This window comes from Heterocephalus glaber, unplaced genomic scaffold, assembly GCF_053883595.1.
Source record: "Heterocephalus glaber isolate CG9 unplaced genomic scaffold, H.glaber_assembly_v1.0 deba00001600, whole genome shotgun sequence".
Taxonomy (NCBI): domain Eukaryota; kingdom Metazoa; phylum Chordata; class Mammalia; order Rodentia; family Bathyergidae; genus Heterocephalus; species Heterocephalus glaber.
Genome location: NW_028258372.1, coordinates 3,067,279 through 3,084,811, shown reverse-complemented (window position 1 = coordinate 3,084,811; position 17,533 = coordinate 3,067,279). Strand labels below are relative to the sequence as shown.

The 17,533-nt window shown below is 42.3% G+C and overlaps 1 protein-coding gene and 1 pseudogene across 1 annotated transcript in view; both read left to right on the top strand.

The window, feature by feature from the left end:
• Map1lc3c (microtubule associated protein 1 light chain 3 gamma) overlaps nt 1-17,533 on the top strand; it is a 48,143-nt gene that overhangs the window by 5,281 nt on the left and 25,329 nt on the right. The gene's annotated exons all lie outside the window — the stretch shown is intronic.
• LOC101708914 (large ribosomal subunit protein uL4-like) lies at nt 413-1,710 on the top strand (annotated as a pseudogene).

The window sequence follows — 17,533 nt, the reverse complement described above, 5'->3', positions numbered from 1 at the left end:
AATGGTGTGTAGCAGCTGTTTGCTGAGAGTGACTAGAAGACAAACGAGGGAAGAGAACCTGGTTGTCAGATATGACAGATTCCTACAAGAAACGCCTTTCCCTATCATCCACCTATACTGGGCAGGGTTTGCACACCACACGTGTAGGACAAAGCGTATTGACTTAGCTGTGAGTGCCCCAGAAGGCTGAGTCTCCTCAGTGCACAGACATACTATATGGGGGGTAAAGAGACTGGAAATAACACTGCCATACATTCTCCATCTTGCATAAATTCCACGTATTTTATCTCAGTTGGTCTCACAGCAATCTGTGTCATGCATTTAGTGGAAGATATTACCATTAGCATTAGCCTTACAATTTTGTAGATTAAGACCAGGAATCTTGAGAAGACCATAGCCTTCTCTCCTCGTCATGCCCTGTGCTTGTCCTCTGATATTGATGTACCCTAAAAAGAGTCATCTGGCAAAAATGTCACCTGGCCCTCTGAGTTCAAAGTTCCCATTTGACCAGATACTATGAATTTGGGTCACACCAGCTTGCATAAAAATAACAGGCATCCCTATGCTGTTAGTGAGTCAGTGGGTCATGGATCAGTTCTGAGTCTTCGGGCACCAGCAGAGCTCTGGCTCAAATTCCCAGCTCCAAGGTGGTAGGACCCCACCAGCCTGGCTAGGGTGCCTTTTGAACTGTGTCTGGGAAGACTTATGTTTGCACCAACCCAAACCTGGCATTGCTGGCGCTGTAGGGGGAGCACATCCCAAAAGCAAGATGCCACCTGCTCTGCCCTGGCTGCCTCAGCCTCACCAGCACTTGTCATGTCTAAAAGTCATTGTATTAAAGAAGTTCCTGAACTTCCTTTGGTGATCAAAGCTAAAGTTGAAGTTTACAAGAAGACCAAGGAGGATGTTTTGCTTCTTAAGACACGTAAGGTCTAGAATGATATCAAAAGAGAATAGAAGTCTAGAATGATATCTTACTCTCAAGTGAATAAGAGTTGGAAAGGCCAAAATGATCTGTCATTGTGTCCAGCACATTATAGCACATCTCTGTAATGGAGATGATGGCATCATCAGATATTTCAGAAACATCCCAGCATCACTGCTTAATGTGAGCAAACTGAGCATCGTGAAACTTACTCCTGGTGGCCATGCAGGATATCCTGCATTTGGACTAAAAGTGCTTAGATGAATTGTATGGTACTTGGTATAAAGCTCCTTCCCTCAAGCGTAATTATGACCTAGCCAGGCGTGGTGACACACACCTGGAATCCAGCACTCTACAAGGCTGAGGCAGGAGGATTGCAAGTTCAAGCCCAGCCTGCGCAACTTTAGTGACTTAGGAGACAATGTCTCCAAATAAAAAGTATCAAAGAGCTGGGGATGCAGCTCAGTGCAAAGGTTCTAGGTTCAACTATAACCTGACCATACATAAGACGATCAAATCAAACCTCTGTAGTCTTACAAAGTCCAGAGATCCAAAGAACCCTCTGAGTACCACACAGGAAGAGGCACTGTAGAGTCCTGAAAAAGAATCCACTGAAAACCTGAGAATCATGTTGAAGCTAAAGCCACAGCCAAAGACCGTGAACCAGAACCCCTCCTTGCCAGGCCAGGAGTTGCACACTGCAGGTGATTGAATCAGCAGCTGCAGCCAAAGCAGATGAGAAGAGGGTTACACGTGAGAAGCTTGTGGCAGGGAGGAAAGGATAGAAGCCTGCTGCTGATGGTAAGCAGAAGGCTTGGAGGGGACAAAAACAGCAGCTACCAAGGCACCAGAGGCTGAAAAGAAACCTAGTGCAGAAGAAAAGAAGCCTGTGTGTAAAGGCTTAAACTGTATGAACTCTGTTCGTCCTGTAAACGCACTTAACTTTGGACAGTTTACTTTGAAGAAAACCCTGATCAAAGACGCAGAAAGGGGAAAAAAGAGGGCAGGTCTCAGAAGTTAAATAAGATGGCTGGGGATGTAGCTCAGCAGTGCAGCACCTGCCTGGCAAGTGGAAGGCCATGAGTTCGATTCCTGATACCAAAAGAAAAAGAAGTTAAGAAGAAGAATGTTGGAATTTTTTGTAACACTATTCACTCTTGAGTAAATCATATTCAGAGACACACATGTGTGCAGCAACAAAGAAATGATCTTACAATTTGTTCTGCTACAAAACAGTCTCACAGTATGAAGTCTGATAGCTGCCTTCTATCAAACACTTGCTATATGCCAGACACTGCACCTGCATTATCTTTGCCTTCAAGGTGGACGCGATTTGTTCCCATTTACAGACAAAGGAAGTAAGTTTCTGAATGGTTTGCCACTGTTGCCCATGGTTACAGTTTGCAATGCTAGTGTATTCACTTTGCATCATCAAAACAAAATACCTGAGATGATCAACTTAGGAAGGGAAAAAGTTCCTTTTGACTCACAGTTTCAAAGGTTCCAGCACATGGTCAGTTGCCCCATCACTTTGGGCCCGTGGGGTAACACAATGAGAGCATATGGTGGAGAAAATCAGCTCATAACCTGAGCAGAGATCAGAAAGGACAAGGAAAGGCCTGTGGTTCCACAGTTCCCTTCCAGGCCATGCCCCCTAATGACCTCATTTACTTCCATGTGGCCCCACCTCTTAAAGGGTCCACTTCCTCCCAATGACACCTTCCTTGGGACAGAGCCTTTAACATACAAGGGCCTTGGGGGACATCCAAGATCCAAACTGTAGCAGCTGACTTCAAATCCAGCATTAACTTCCAAGACTGTTTTCTTCCCTACAGTAGTTTCCTGCCACGCATCCCCTTACTACTACTGGGATCGGGCACTGCAGAAGGAAACATCCATCCCAAGTGCCATCGTATTCAGCCCCTGATCTGGGTTTCAGTGAGATTGAACTGGCTCTACCCGCCATTGTCTGAATTTCACCTTTGAACAGCACCAGCACAACTCTTCTGTCAAGTCTCAAACAGCTGCTCTCAAATTCATTTCTTTCCAGACCACAGCACAGGTTTCCAAAGTGGAATTCAAATTGAGTCTTGAGGTTATACTGCATTGATTTTTTTTCATCTAATAACCATCCATCCCACCTACTCATTGCACTCTGGGTACATCAATACTCATTATGTTATTTAGAGAAAAAAATTTTTGAGCAGAAACAATTTATGATGTCTTGCCTGCTCGCTAACAAAGATGGATGAGACAGAGGCCAATATATGAGGGCTGGCACACAGAAGTTTAAAATGCACTTGGCTTCTGTACAGAGTCTCCATGCTGTAGGTGGCCATGAAATGCTGTGGGGTCCATGTGACACACCGCCAGTGTTTGGTGAAATACAGATCCTAAACTCTGCCAGTATTGGTCAGTGTTGCCCCAGAAAAGCCATTATTTAGGAAATGGTTAACTGAGGGAAAGATCCTCCTACTTATTCCCTTCACTGTAATATCCCTGAAAAACAAAACCTTAAAGCAGAGTCTGCAGAATTTGGTGGACTTCTTGTGAATTTTAGAGAGGAGAGCTAGAGAACCCTAAATATCAAAGCAAACAGCACATGAGCATTACTCCACTGTAGTAAAAGTCAAGGGATCCTAGGATCCCATGAAATCATTAAAATTAAGTAATGGGGATTGCAAGGCCAAGTCCCTCCTGAGCAATTTAGCAAGACCCTGTCTCAAAATAAAAAGTTTAAAAGGGGACTGGGGATGTAACAATGATAGAGCATCCCTGGGTTTGACCCCAGGATCACAAAACAAAACAACGGAATTGTGAAATAGAAGCTCTGAAACCAACAGACAACCTGCAACAGTGGAAAGACGGGAAGCTGTGGGGCACAAGATTCACGTTGCTGCTACTGCTGTTGTTGTTTGGTGAGGGGAAGTTGAGACAGGGTCTCACTGTGTAGCCCAGACTGGCCTGGAACTCACAGCGATCCTCCTGCCTCAGCCTCCTGAGTGCTGGGATTGCAGGCATGCACCACCACACCCGACACAAGATTCCCTTTTGAGGTTTGTGATTATGATGCTGAGACCAAGTTTTCTCAGTGGAAATCACCCAGGTGGCCTTGTGTGAGAAAAGCGCATCAGTCAAGATACAGCATCAAGGTGATACTGTATTTTTCAACCTTGATGGAATTGTGGGATTTGAGTTTGTAACCAGGAACCTTGTATATTCCAAGAGCTTATTAGAACATTTACAAAATGATGTGTGAAGAAGGAAGCCTGAGAAATGGGCATACAGTTTTATCCTCCCTCATTACGACGATCCATGTCATGTATCCCTTGATACAGCAATTTCTGTTTCTACCTTATCAGATCTGACACTGCAAGTTCTTGCTCTTCCCCAAAGTCAAAATGACCATGAAAGGTAAACATTTTCGATAGATTCAGATTATCAAGGTAGCCAACACAGTTCAAGTAAAGACACAAAAGAGAACTGCTTCAGGGTCTCGCTGAGTTACCCAGGCTGGGCTGCATGCCATTCGTCTCCTCTTTTTTAAACAGCCATATAAACTAAAAAGTCTGCTATTCCACTATCAAAGACTGGAATCACCCAATAATTAGTCAAATTCTTTTGTCACCCCAGGTATGTTACTTAACCTGTGACAGTTGGCTACTCATGACCCATTGGTGCCCATTGACCTCTATAAGGAATTTTTCTTTTTTGGTACCGGGGATTAAACTCAGGACCTTGGGCTTGCGAGTCTATAAGGAATTTAAGGCACTGGGGACAGGCAGGCCAATTAAAAGGTGGGAGCAGGGCTCCTGGCCTTTGCCTCAACCTCCAGCACCCCAAAAAGTCCTGCCAAATTGAAATTTCTCATATTTGGCTTTTTCTACCATTCTCAAGGAGATGGTGGTTTCCAAGCAAAACTAGCCATGTTTTTAAATCAATAAATTGCACATGAACTATAAAAAAATAAAGAAAAAAAAAGATTGCTTTTTGAAGCCAGCCTTGCTGCTTTACCGCCTGGATGTCATTGAGCAAGTCAATTCTCCCTCCTCCTCCCACTCTCCTACTCTTCTTCCTTCTTCTAATTCTTTTCCTCTTAATATGTGTTTGCAGTACATAATGTTTACATGCATCTTAGAGGATAGGTGCATGTACTTCAATATCTTAATTTTTATTCCCCTTTCCCTGCCCCATCTCTAGATCCTCTTCTCATTTGCAAAATATCTAGTTCCCTGTTTTCTACTGACTTTTATTTTATTTTTTAAGTAACTTATACTTCAGATTTCTCATATAAGAGAAATTATGTATATTTAAGCTTGTGTGTCTGATTTATTTCACGTAACATCATGGTCTCATGCATCCTTTTTCCTACATATGACTTAAATTTATCATCCTTAATGGCAAAGTAGTACTCCATTATGTAAGCTAGCACTACCCTGATTCCAAAACCAGACTGAAAAAGAAAAATACAAGCCAATCCCTTAAATGAACAGAGATGCAAAAATCCTAAACAAGATACTGACAAACAGAATGGCACAAATCATCAAGAAGCTCATATACCATGACCAAATAGGCTTTATCCTGGAGATGCAAGGATGGTTCGACATATGCAAATCAATAAATGCAATACTACATCACACAGACCGAAGCAAGGGCAAAAATCACATGATCATCTCAATAGATGCAGAAAAAGCATTTGACAAAAAATAACATCTATTCATGATGAAAAAAAACCCTGAAGGGAATTCTTTTTGAAGCCTGCTCACCTCACTCTAGGTTACTTATAATACCTAATCCAATGTGAGAACTGTGTAAATAGCTGTATTGTGTAGGGAATAATGACAAGGAAAAACAAACAAAGACTGTGCTATTTAATGTGGGTGCAAATTATTCCCAAATGTTTTTGATTCATGATTGGTTGAATCCTCAAAAGCAGAACCTATGGATATGGTGGGAGCGTGACAGTAATGTATTTGAATATGTGATATAAGTGTTATTTATCATTAACCTGAAAGAGGCTGTCATTTATACAGAGGCCCAGGAGGACAGAACAGTCACATTCTCCACACAGATGATGAATGTGGTTTTTACTCCTGAGCAGGCCTCAGCTAGATGTGGCTGGAATATTTATCGATCCTGAGTGGGGTGTTTAGTCTTTTTCAGAATTATGCCTCAGGATGAATAGCATATTAGCACCTGGGGCCAGAATTTCTCTTGCTGAGGGAGCCACTTTCGTTTTGGGAAATGCTTCCTTCATGAGCAGCAGGGAAGTGGAAGGTGAAACTCTGATGACACAGGACTGCAGGAGTTGAGGCTATAAAGGAGTGCTGATGGGCCGGGGATTTATCTCAGTGGCACTGACTGCCTCACAAGCGCAAGATCCTGAGTTCAGTCCCCAGAAGCAGAAAATAAAAAAGCCCTGATGAGCTGGAATTTGCAAGTGAGAGGGACACCTAAGAGAAGAGGCCTGAACCACACAGAACTTGGCAAGGGCTACGATTTCAGAAGTGGTGAAGGATTTCTGAAGAGAAAGAGCTAACAGTGTACTTTCAGTCATTTGAGTTGAATATAAATCTCCCTGCTGTCTTCAGTTTTCAGTAAACCATTGCTCTCACACATGAATGTGCTGAGACTGCCTAGTTCAGCAAAAGCAGGATCTGGAAGCCAGAGGTCACCTTCAGAACATGAGCTCCTTGGGAAGTCAGGGAATCTTAGCACTCTGAAAGGGCTGCATCAATTGGGAAGATAAAGGCACCGACCCCTGCTGGCCCCTGAGTTATCACACTTTCCTGGCTCTGGCTCAGTTCTGTCCACTGTTGTCTTGGAAGGACTTTGCAATGCACCAAGAAAGCAAAGAAAATACTCATGTTTTCAATACTTAGTTACTTTCTTATTGCTAGAACACAATACTCAACACTCACAAGTTAAAGGAAGAGAGGTTTATTTTGGCTCACAGTTTGTAGAACTTTCATTCCATAGTCAGCTAGCTCCAAGGCAGAGGCCCATGGTAGAGAGGCCTGGCAGGGGAGAAACAGTCCATGGCATGGCAGGCAGGAAGCAGAGCCTTCCTTCTTTCCCTTTTTATTTCATCCAGGCTGCAAGCCTATTGGATGGTGCCACCCACACTCAGGGTGGGTCTTCCATCATCCATACCCAGAACTATGGTAAACCAGTCAGTAAACTAATCCTGTATCACACACTTATAATCCAGTATCACACACCCATGATCCAGTCAGTCCTAAAAGCCCCACCTGGGGCTTTCAGCTCAGTGGTTCCACCACCTGCCCCTAAAAGCCCCACCTATGAGTTCATGAGGCTTTGGGGGGACATCTAGATATAAGCCATAACACAGTGTGCTGAGCTGTATGTTCATGTCCTACCCAAACTCATGCTGAACCCTGCCTGTCAGTAGGATGGCATGAGGAGGTGGGGCCTTGGGGTAGATGAGGTAATGAGGGTGGAGTTTGTGTCCTTGTAGGAAGAGAAAGGGACTAGAACCCCCACCCACTCTGTGTGTGTGTGTGTGTGTGTGTGTGTGTGTGTGTGCCGTGGAAGGCCATCTGAGACTATAACTAGGAAGAAAACCTTCACCAAAACCCTAACTATGCTGGCAATTTTTTATTCCTTTACTCCCACCTCCCCATCCTCTCTCCTCCCCCTTCCTTTTGATCCCCTTCTGTATCTCCAGTGAGTCTGACTTTGTTTTCTACCACCTCTCCTTTGTGTAACTCTTATTTATTTATGTTTTAGGTTTCTCATATCAGAGGTCTCAAGTTCCATCCATTTTCCTGCAAAGGTCATGACTTGACTCCTTATTATAGCTAAATAGTATTCCATTGTGTATATGCACTACAATTTAGACTTTAACATGACCCTAAAGGCCATTCGAGATCTGGCCTCTACTACCTCGCCTGTCTCTTTCCACCCTCCTGGATTCTCTTCCCATGCAATGGGTCTTATTCTTTCTTGTTTCTCTGTTACCAGGTGCATAGTCTTCCATATGATAGATGTGCTGTTTACATTTATTGAATTTCCAAGTTTAATCATGAGGTACTTTGGGTTAAGCTTCCCCCTGCTCAATCAGGCAAACAGACTGTAGGTGTATCAATTTCTTAGGGCTGCTACAATGCAGAACCACAGAATGGGTGGCTTACATGACAGAAATAAATTCTTTTACAGTTCTGGAAGCCAGGAGTCCAAACTCCAAGTGCTGATGGGTGGCTCTGAAGGTAAATCTGTTCCATGCCTCTTTCCTACCTCTTGCTGGTGTCAGCATTTTTCTTCTGCTTGTTTTAATTTTTATTGTTGTTAGTGAATATTTGTTATACGTAATTACATTCATCATGAGAAGTTGAGGTCTTCTCATGATGTACATAACACATCTTAATTCTTTCTATATCACCTTCCCCTCCTCTCTTTCCCTCCACCCTGTCTCTAGGTCCCCTTCCCATTTGCAAAACATTCATCTTCCTGTTTCCTATTGTCTATCTTTTATTTTGTTTTTTAAGTTATTTATACTTTGGATTTCTCATATAAGAGAAATTATACAGTATTTAAGCTTTTGTGTCTGATTTATTTAAATGAATATTATGATCTCAAGGTGCACCCATTTTCCTACAAATGGCTCAAATTTATTCTTCCATATAGCAGACTAGTACTCCATTGTATACAAAAACCATATTTTCTTTATTCATTCATCTGTTGATGGACATCTAGGCCACTTCCAAGGTTGAACTATTATGAGTTGTGCGGCTATAAACATGGCCATGCATGTGTCAGTGTAATATGATGTCTTTAACTCTTTCAGGAAGATGCCTAGAAATGGATCGAGTAGAATTTCTAGTTTGGGTTTTCTGAGGAATCTCTGTACTGATTTCCATAGTGATTGCACTAGTTTTCAGTCCCACCAACAATGTGGAAGGGTTCCTTTTCCTCCTACAGCCTTACCAGCATGTTATTATTTGTGATCTTGATGATAGCCATTCTTTCTAGAGTAAGATGGAATATTAGCATTGTTATAATTTGCATTTCTGTAGTGGCCAGGATGTTGAACATTTTTCCATGTATTTATTGGCCATTTGTACTTCTGAGAAGTGTCTATTCATTTCAGTCGCTCATATTTTGATTGGGTCTTTAAATTTTGGGGGGGGTCTGTTTTTTTGAGTTCTTTATATATTCTATTAGTCCTCTGTCTGGGGAATAGCTGGCAAAATCTTTTCCCAATCTGTAGATTGTCTTTTCACTCTGTTGGTGGTTTCCACTGTTGTGCAGAAGTCTTTCAACTTAACATAATCCTATTTATTGATCCTGGGTGCTTTTTCATTTGCAATTGGGATTCTGTTCAAAAAGTCCTTGCCTATGCCTATGTCTTCAGGAGTTTTTACTATTTTATCTTACAGGAGATTAAATTTTTCTCTTTTAATATTTAGATCTTTGATATATTTTGATTTTAGTTTAATACATGGTAAGAGATATGGGTCTAGAGTCAATCTTCTGCATGTGGACAGCCAGTTTTCCCAGTACTATTTATTAAAGAGGCTGTCTTTCCTCCAGCGTATGATTTTTTGTTCCCTTTATCAGAGATCCAATGGCTGAAGGTACCTGGGTTTTTTCTACATCCTCTATTCATTCTGTTATTCCACATGTGTGTTTTGATCCACCATGCTGTTTGTATCACTGTAGCTTCATAATACAATTTGAAATCTGAGATTGTGATGTTTCTGCTATGCCCTTGTTGCCTGGGATTGCTTTTGCTGTTCTTGGTCTCTTCTGGTTCCATGTGAATTTTAGGATTATTTTCTCTAGTTCTGTGAGGAATGCTGTTGGTATTTTGATTGAGATTGCATTAAACTCCTATGTCAGTTTTGGAAATATGGCCATGTTGACAATGTTGGTTCTGCCCATCCGGAAACAGGAGACATCTTTCCGTTTTCTGTTGTCCTCTTCTGTCTCCTTTGAGAGAATTGTAGTTTTCATTATGGAAGCCTTTCATTTCCTTTGTGAGGTTAACTCCAAAGTAATTTAAATTTCTTGATGCTGTTGTGAATGGTATTATTTTCTTAATTTCCTTTTTGGTTGATTCATTATCAGTGTCCCGGAATGCTACTGATTTTTGAGTGTTGATTTTTTTATCCCACTACCTTACTAAATTTGTTTACTAGTTCTAGGAGTTTTCTGGTGAAATTTTCAGGTCTTTATGTGAAGAATCATATCATCTGTGAATAAGGATAGTTTAACTTCTTCCTTTCCTGTTCATATCCCTTTTTCCCGTCTCTTTCTGATTGCTCTGGCTGAAGTTTTGAGTACTATATTGAATAGGAGTGTAGACAGTAGACATCCTTGTCTTGTTCCTAATTTTACAGTAAAAGCTTTTCAGTTTTCTCCCCATTTAATATGATATTGGCAATAAACTGGTCATAAATAGCTTTTGTCAGATTGAGATAATGTCCTTCTATACCTGTTTTCTTCAGGTTTTCTTTTCTTTTTTTCTGGTACAGGGGATTGTACTCAGGATCTTACCAGTGCAAGGTAGGCTCGGTGCCACTGAGCTAAATCCCTGGCCCCAGTTGTTGTTTTTTTAATCATGAACAGGCTTTGCATTTTATCAAAGGCCTTTTTCTGCATCAATTGAGATGTTCCTATGATTTTCGTCTTTATTCTACTTATGTAATGTATCGTATTTATTGACTTGCATATGTTGAACCATCTTTAAAGTACTCTTTGCCAAAGAAAGACTGTTCTTCTACAATTTTGAAAGATAATTTCTATAATTTTGAAAGAAGTCGGGGTCAGAAGTTGTTTCCTTACAGGGCTTGAAAAACTTCATTCCGAGCCTTCTTGGCCTTTATTTAAGGTTTGTGTTGAGAATCGGCTGTAATTCTAGTGAATTTACCTGTATTTGTTGCATTTCTCTAACAGCTTTTAAGATTCCGTCTTTGTGTTGGACTTCTATTTGATGTTCTATATGCCTCACTTATGTGTACATTAAATTCTTTCCCCATAGCTGGAAATTTTTCTGTTACTAGTTCTGTAAACAGGTTTCTAATCCCAACTAATCTTAGATTTCTCAGCAATTCTTGATGCTCTTTGTCTTATGGATACATAACTTTAGTCTCTGCTTATCTTCAGATGGTCTTTCTCCCGAATCTCTGCCTGCCCCCCGCTTTCCTTGTTAAGGGCCCTGTCACTGAATTTGGGGCCCACTGTAAACTAGGATGATCCTATCTCAATATCCTTCTTAATTACATCTGGAAAGACTCTTACTCAAAAGAAGCTCAAGGGCCAGGGATTTAGCTCAGTGGTTCTGCCACCTGCCTTGCAAGCACAAGGTCCCAAGTTCAGTCCCCAGTACTCCCCCCCAAAAAGGTCAAGTTCTGAGGTCTTTTGAGGGGCATACCCAAACCCACACTGTAGGAGAGTTGGAGTGAATCCTTTTGTCCAGTTATAGCTCCAGAGTGCCTGTTATGATTGGATCTTGAAGTCCCCCAAACACCGTGTGTTGAAGGCTTGGTCCCCACCCTGTGGCACTACTGGGATGTGGTGGGATGTTTAAAAGGCGAGGCCTAGTGGAAGGAATTGGGTCACTGGGGGTGTGCCCTGGAAGGGAAGATTGTGAAGCCTGCCCCTTCCACTCTCTCTTTACCTTCTGTCCACCATGAAGTGAGTGGTCTCCTCCACTGTTCGCTTCAGCCCTGATGTACTGCTTCATTTCAGGACCATAGAGGGTCATGTGGCCATAGACCAAAATCTCTGAAACTACAAACCAAAATAAACCTTTCTTCTTTAAGATGATTGTTTCAGGTATTTTGTCATAGTGACAGAAAGCCAACAGTGCCTTCATTATATTTTGATTTTTAAAATTCTTAAAAATCTTTGTCAGCCAGGCATGCTGGCACACACCTGTAATGCTAGAACACAGGAGGCCGAGACAGGAGGATCTAGAGTCCAAGGCCAGCCATGGCTACCCTGTCTCAAACAACAACAAAAAAGTCTTTGTCAATTTGTCAGAAATTTAGTCTTATTTTTAAATTTTAATTTCGCATGTTTTATTGTTAATGTATTACTTGTATTTCCTTGTCTATTCACCATGTATTTGCTCATCTGTGAATAATCTATTTCTATGCTTAGCATTTGTAAAGAGTTTAATATTTTTCTCATCAATATGTAGAGGCTCGAGGTTCTTCATATATTAAGGCTACTGACATTTGTGGCAGTATTTTCCCCTACCTTTTGGTTTCTCTCTCCTTCCTATTTTTTTTCTAGATAAAATCTCAGACATTTTTTGTTTGTACTTGAGACTAAACCGGGGCCTTTGCACTGAGCTACACTCATAGCCCTTTTCTTTTATTTTGGGACAAGATCTCACTAAGTCACTAAGTTGCTCAGGCCAAGCTCAAACTTGTGATTGGCCTGCTTCAGTCTTGATCGCTGGGATTACAGGTGTGTGTTATCCTGCCCAGCTTCAGGTCCCAGGTTTAAAGCAACAAGGAATCCACAGGTATTTTAGATTGCCAATCCATGCAGCTCTCAGATAACTCCTCATGGATCCCGAGACCTTGTTGTGTGGAGGGACTCGGTGCAGAGAGCCACTGTGGTCAGTAATGAGACATGGGACTGGCCTCCCCACCTCCAAGATGTGCAGCTGTGTGAGGCCCTTTGTTTTCTAAACTCTGGCTTATTTGTGTGTAGAACAGAAACCATATCTTGCCCTCAGTGGGAATAGGAAGATTGAGATGGTTATAAAAGTGCCTCGGACTGGGAATGCTGCTTGGTGTAGAGCACCTGCTTAGCATTCACAATGACCTGAGTTTGATCCTCAGCACCAAAAATAGAACAAAAGGAAAAAAATGCCCAGCTAGAGCAGCAACTGATGTTGGCTGCTCAACATCAGTTCCATTCCCTTTACTCCACCAGGGTCAGACGTACACTCTAACATGAAGTTTGTAACAGATGATCCCTTCCACTTCTAAGAAATTGTTAAAGCTGAGTGGCTGGCTCATGCCTGCACTCTGAGAGGCTGAGGCAGGAGGACTGCAAATTTGAGCCCAGCCTGAGCAACTTTTTAAAAAAAAAAAAAAAGAGCTGAGGATATAGCTCAGAGTGAAGGACCTGGACTGAATCTCAAAAACAAAAAAAAATTTAACACTCAACAACTGAAATCTAGCTGGGGGTGATGGCACACACCGGTAATCTCAGCACTCGGGAGGCTGAGGCAGGAAAATCTAAGTTCAAGGTCAGTCTGGGAAACTTAGTGACTTAGCGAGATCCTGTCTCCAAAAATAGAAAAACCTGGGGATATAGCTCAGTACAGAGGTACTGAGTTTAATCCCCAGTACCACAAAACAAGAGCAAGCAAACAGCTGAGGAAGAAAGGGGGTCATAGGGGAAGGGGGGAAGTGAATTTGGATTTATTAATCAGCAAATAGATGTGTTTGCAAAAATAGTCAAATTATTAAATTAATAAATGCAATTTAGAATGATTAACCAATACTCCTAAACTGAGAAACTTAGCAATTTAGTGAAACTGGCTCAAAATAATTTTTTTTTAAAAGATTGGGAATGTAACTCAGAGCAAAGGCCTTGAGTTTAATCCCAAGGAACCAAAAAGAAAAAAGAGCTAAATATTAGTAATTTCAGGCCAGCCCCACCCTCACTCCACCTAATGTGTCATACCCCAGCGCTCACAAACACACCCACATGCATAGTGACCAGAGACCACGAAAAGAGCAAACAGGCTGGAAACGTTACCTGATAAATTCCACAGTCCCCTTCAAATGCCCCCCCCCCCGCCCCGAATAAATGAGTACGTACTAGGAGCCGGGGATTTGGCTCAGCGGTTCCAGCGCCTGCCTTGCAAGCGTAAGGTCCCTAGTTCAATCCCTGGGAGAAAAAAAAAAAATGTTAGAGTACGTACTTCAAAGTGGACACCAGCTCCAAATAAAGCCAAGCGAATACTTCGTGGCCTGCCAAGGTTCCCTTCTCTACTGACATCGGTGAGACTCCAGGGAGAGCGGGTCGGGAATTTGACTTCGAGCGTGGTGCGACATCTAGTGGTCAAGCTCCCGATCACGTTTTCCTTTTCCGCTTGATTTAGCGGAGCTGGAGACGCACCGTGTCTCCAAAGCCTGTGAATGTCAGGCGACAGCTGTGTGCAGAGCGCCAAACTGGGGACTGGGGCTGGGGATCTCAGAATGAAAACCATGAGGTTTCTGCTCCCCTCCAGTTCGCAGACTCCGTAAACGGGGAAGAGGAGGCTGAGAATCGGATCCGGGATGGGGTTGCGTGCCGAGGCGCTGCCGCTGGCGCTCGGTAAGAGCTCAGTAAGTGTTTACTACTAATCAGAAGCATTCCATCAAAAATACCAAATGCTGCGACGGCAGAGAGGACCACAAGGACCCACGTGCAACAATACAGTGTTAAATCACAGATGCCTGTAAATACACATTTGGTTATGACCATCAGAGGCAAGCTTTGGGAGTTTCTAACATTCTAACCTGCGAGAGCTCAACTACTGTGAGAGCTTGCCTAACTGGAAAACAAGATAAACTCTGTGTACGTCAAGTGAGATACTGTGTGAAAAACAGAGTTTCACCTATGTGCTGTGGCACACACTTGTAATCCCAGCTACTTGGGATGCTGAAGCAGGAGGATTGCCAGAATGAGTGCAGCCTGGGCAAATTAGCGAGACCCTGTCTCAATATAAAAAACGAAAGAGGCTAGGATGTAGCCCAGCTGTAGGGCGCTTGCCTACCACGTGTGGGGCCCTGCTTCAGTCTCCAGCATTGCAAAATTTTAAAGGGGGGGATTTAACCCTAAAACACTCCGCTCCTATGAAGGGTTTGTATAGGTGAGGGCAGCGGCCACTTTGTGCAAGGAAACTGTGTGCACACTTCAGCCCCACCCTGCACTGGGGCGGCAGGAAGATGGTCTTGGTCAATTTGCTAAAGATATAAATTCACCAAAAATGGCTTTATTGCTTGTCAGTTTGTATAGGTAATGATAGGGACTTCTTGCTGAACTTTTAATATATTTTGTAAATTCGCCATTTCAGGTGAAAATTTTTCTTGACTTTTCCCCATTTTTCTTAATTCATGTATAACTTCTAATTTGGTGGTACTTAGGCAGTTTTTTAATGTGTGCTTTGGGTTTAAATCATTTAACTTTCCAATTCTTCTCGTAATCCTATGATCATACCATTGCTTTTCAAATCTGAGCTACCACTCATTGAATTTTTATCATTATAATCCTTCCCTTCGTGCTTCTTTGACTATTTTTGCTGCATCCTGACTGGGCTGGACTGCTGTGTGCTTCCTGTTTGAAGTCAGTTTCAGCTCTTTATAAAGAGAGTTCTGGCAAATTTCTGACTTGTTTTCCTGAAATTTTTGAGTCTAACTTAATTGAATTGGAATTCAGTTTAATTTAAATCCTTTAGGACTTGCAAATGAAAATGTAAAGCTTAATTCATTTAAATTAAATATAATTTAAGTAATCAAAATACAGTTTTTATTTGAATATATTCTAAATTTTAGTTTGAATGTACTATTAAAATGATTGTTTAAAATTGAGTGTGGTGGAACAGGCCTATGATCCTAGCACTCAAGAGGCTGAGGCAGGAAGATCCCCAAGAGTTCAAGGCCAGCCTGGGCTACATTGTGAGTTCAAGTCCAACCTGAACTACATGATGAGACCCTGTCTCAAAAAAACAAAACAAATTTTGGTTTTACTGTAAATGGTATTGCTGAAAATTTTCTAAATATATGTCTAACCTATCATTTGAGAATCTGACAAAACAATACAAAAAATGTTTGTGTTCTGAAAAAAAAATCTAGGGCCTTACATATGCAAAGCACATGCTTTACCACTGAGCTACACTCCCAGCAGAAATAACATTTTGAAAATTCCTAAAGAATTCAGATAATCTGGAATCAATATTATCACATAGAACACAAAAATTTAGGTCAAAAAATGTAGTGGAAATGTCTCATACAAGTTTCTGCTTTGAATTTTTAGCCATGTTTGGGGAGATTTTTTGATGTTTCATTAACTTGAGTTAATGCTCAGACTCTCATCTTTACTAAGTGAAATCAAACATTTTTGTCAATGTCATTGAGAGCAGTCAGGAACTCTAGTAAAGGTGGTGGTTTTGATTAAGCAGTAATACAGAACAGGGCAAGCCTTTGCCACCATCCCCGTGCTTTTTTCCATAAAATGTTCTGTTCCTGAAATATAACTGTATTACACTGTTCCTGCCCAGTGCATCAAAATGTTCTGTAACTGTTTGTGTTGCACAGTGTACCTGCCCAATGTATCAAAAGTGTTTGTGTGGATAAATCTGCCCCAAGTGGTTCCCACTTCTAGCTATATCTCTGCCCTAAAAGGTTCCTTTCAACTTCCTTTCCCCAACTGTATATATACTGACTCTCACTGCAACTCAGTGTTCCGAATTCAGAATGGACAAACTCCTCTGAGTCAGCTGGCTAATAAAAGTTTTTCTCCATCTCTTTGAGTAACTCAGATTCTTGAGTCTTCAGATTGCTGTAGCTATAAGCACTTGAGCCATAGCACTGGAGCTGTAGCACTTGGCTGTAGCACTAGCTGTTCCACTTTGCCACATTTCGTTCCCTGACCAGGAATCCAATCGTGCTGGCCCTTTGAGCCACCGTTTGGAGTCAGAGAGTGGCCACCAGGAACCAACTCTGGAGATGGTGCACCTGTCCGGTGGTTCCTCCTTCATTAGGTGAGGGTGACTGATGACCGCTTGCTTCTACTGACTGGACTTGAGAGAAGAGGTGAACTAAAAACCCCTTCAGGACTTCAGGATAAGGTAAAGCCCCGGGGCCCAGTTCAAACCCAGTCAGGCCTGTCCCAGTGGACAGAAGGAGAAGCTGATCACCTCTCACAGTCTCAAGTCAGAGATTTTAGCCAGGGATCTCCCTAAGGCAGGAAGGAATGTTTCAACCTCAGAATGACTGTTTGAGTGTGGGAGTGAATGTAACTGGGCATTGTCCTCAATGACTGGCCTTGTGGCTCCACGGCCTGGGCTACAGCGTCAATTGGGTCCTAACCTGTGGTAACACAGTGGCATAACGATGACTCACCTACTGTAATGGGAGGTTGACCAGCCAAAACACGCCTAAGCTCCCACGAGGGATGCAGCCAGCTGGACACCTGTGTGGCCTCCATTAGGAGGCAGCCTTCCTTTGTTGCGGCACCATTCAAGGGCACCACATACACCATGAGTAACAACCATAGTAAACCCACTCTCTTGGACTGCATGGTAAAAAATTTTAGGAAGTTACTTAGTGGGGAATATGGACTTAAGCTAAAGCCCGCAAAGTTGCAGACCCTCTGAGAAATAGATTGGCCCTGGTTTAATGTAGGGTGGCCCCCTGAAGGAACACTGGATGTCCAGACTGTGTGTGCAGTCTGGAGATTTGTCGCTTTGATTCTTGGTTAGAGGTTGCACAGACCCTACTACCCTGGGTCCAATTCTGCATTGGTAGGAAGGGGCAGAGTCAGGTCTTTGCAGAATTGTGGCCACCTCTCCAAGACCCGAAAAAAGCCAATTCATCAGAGCCCAGCAGAAGACTTTCAGTCACTGCCTTATCT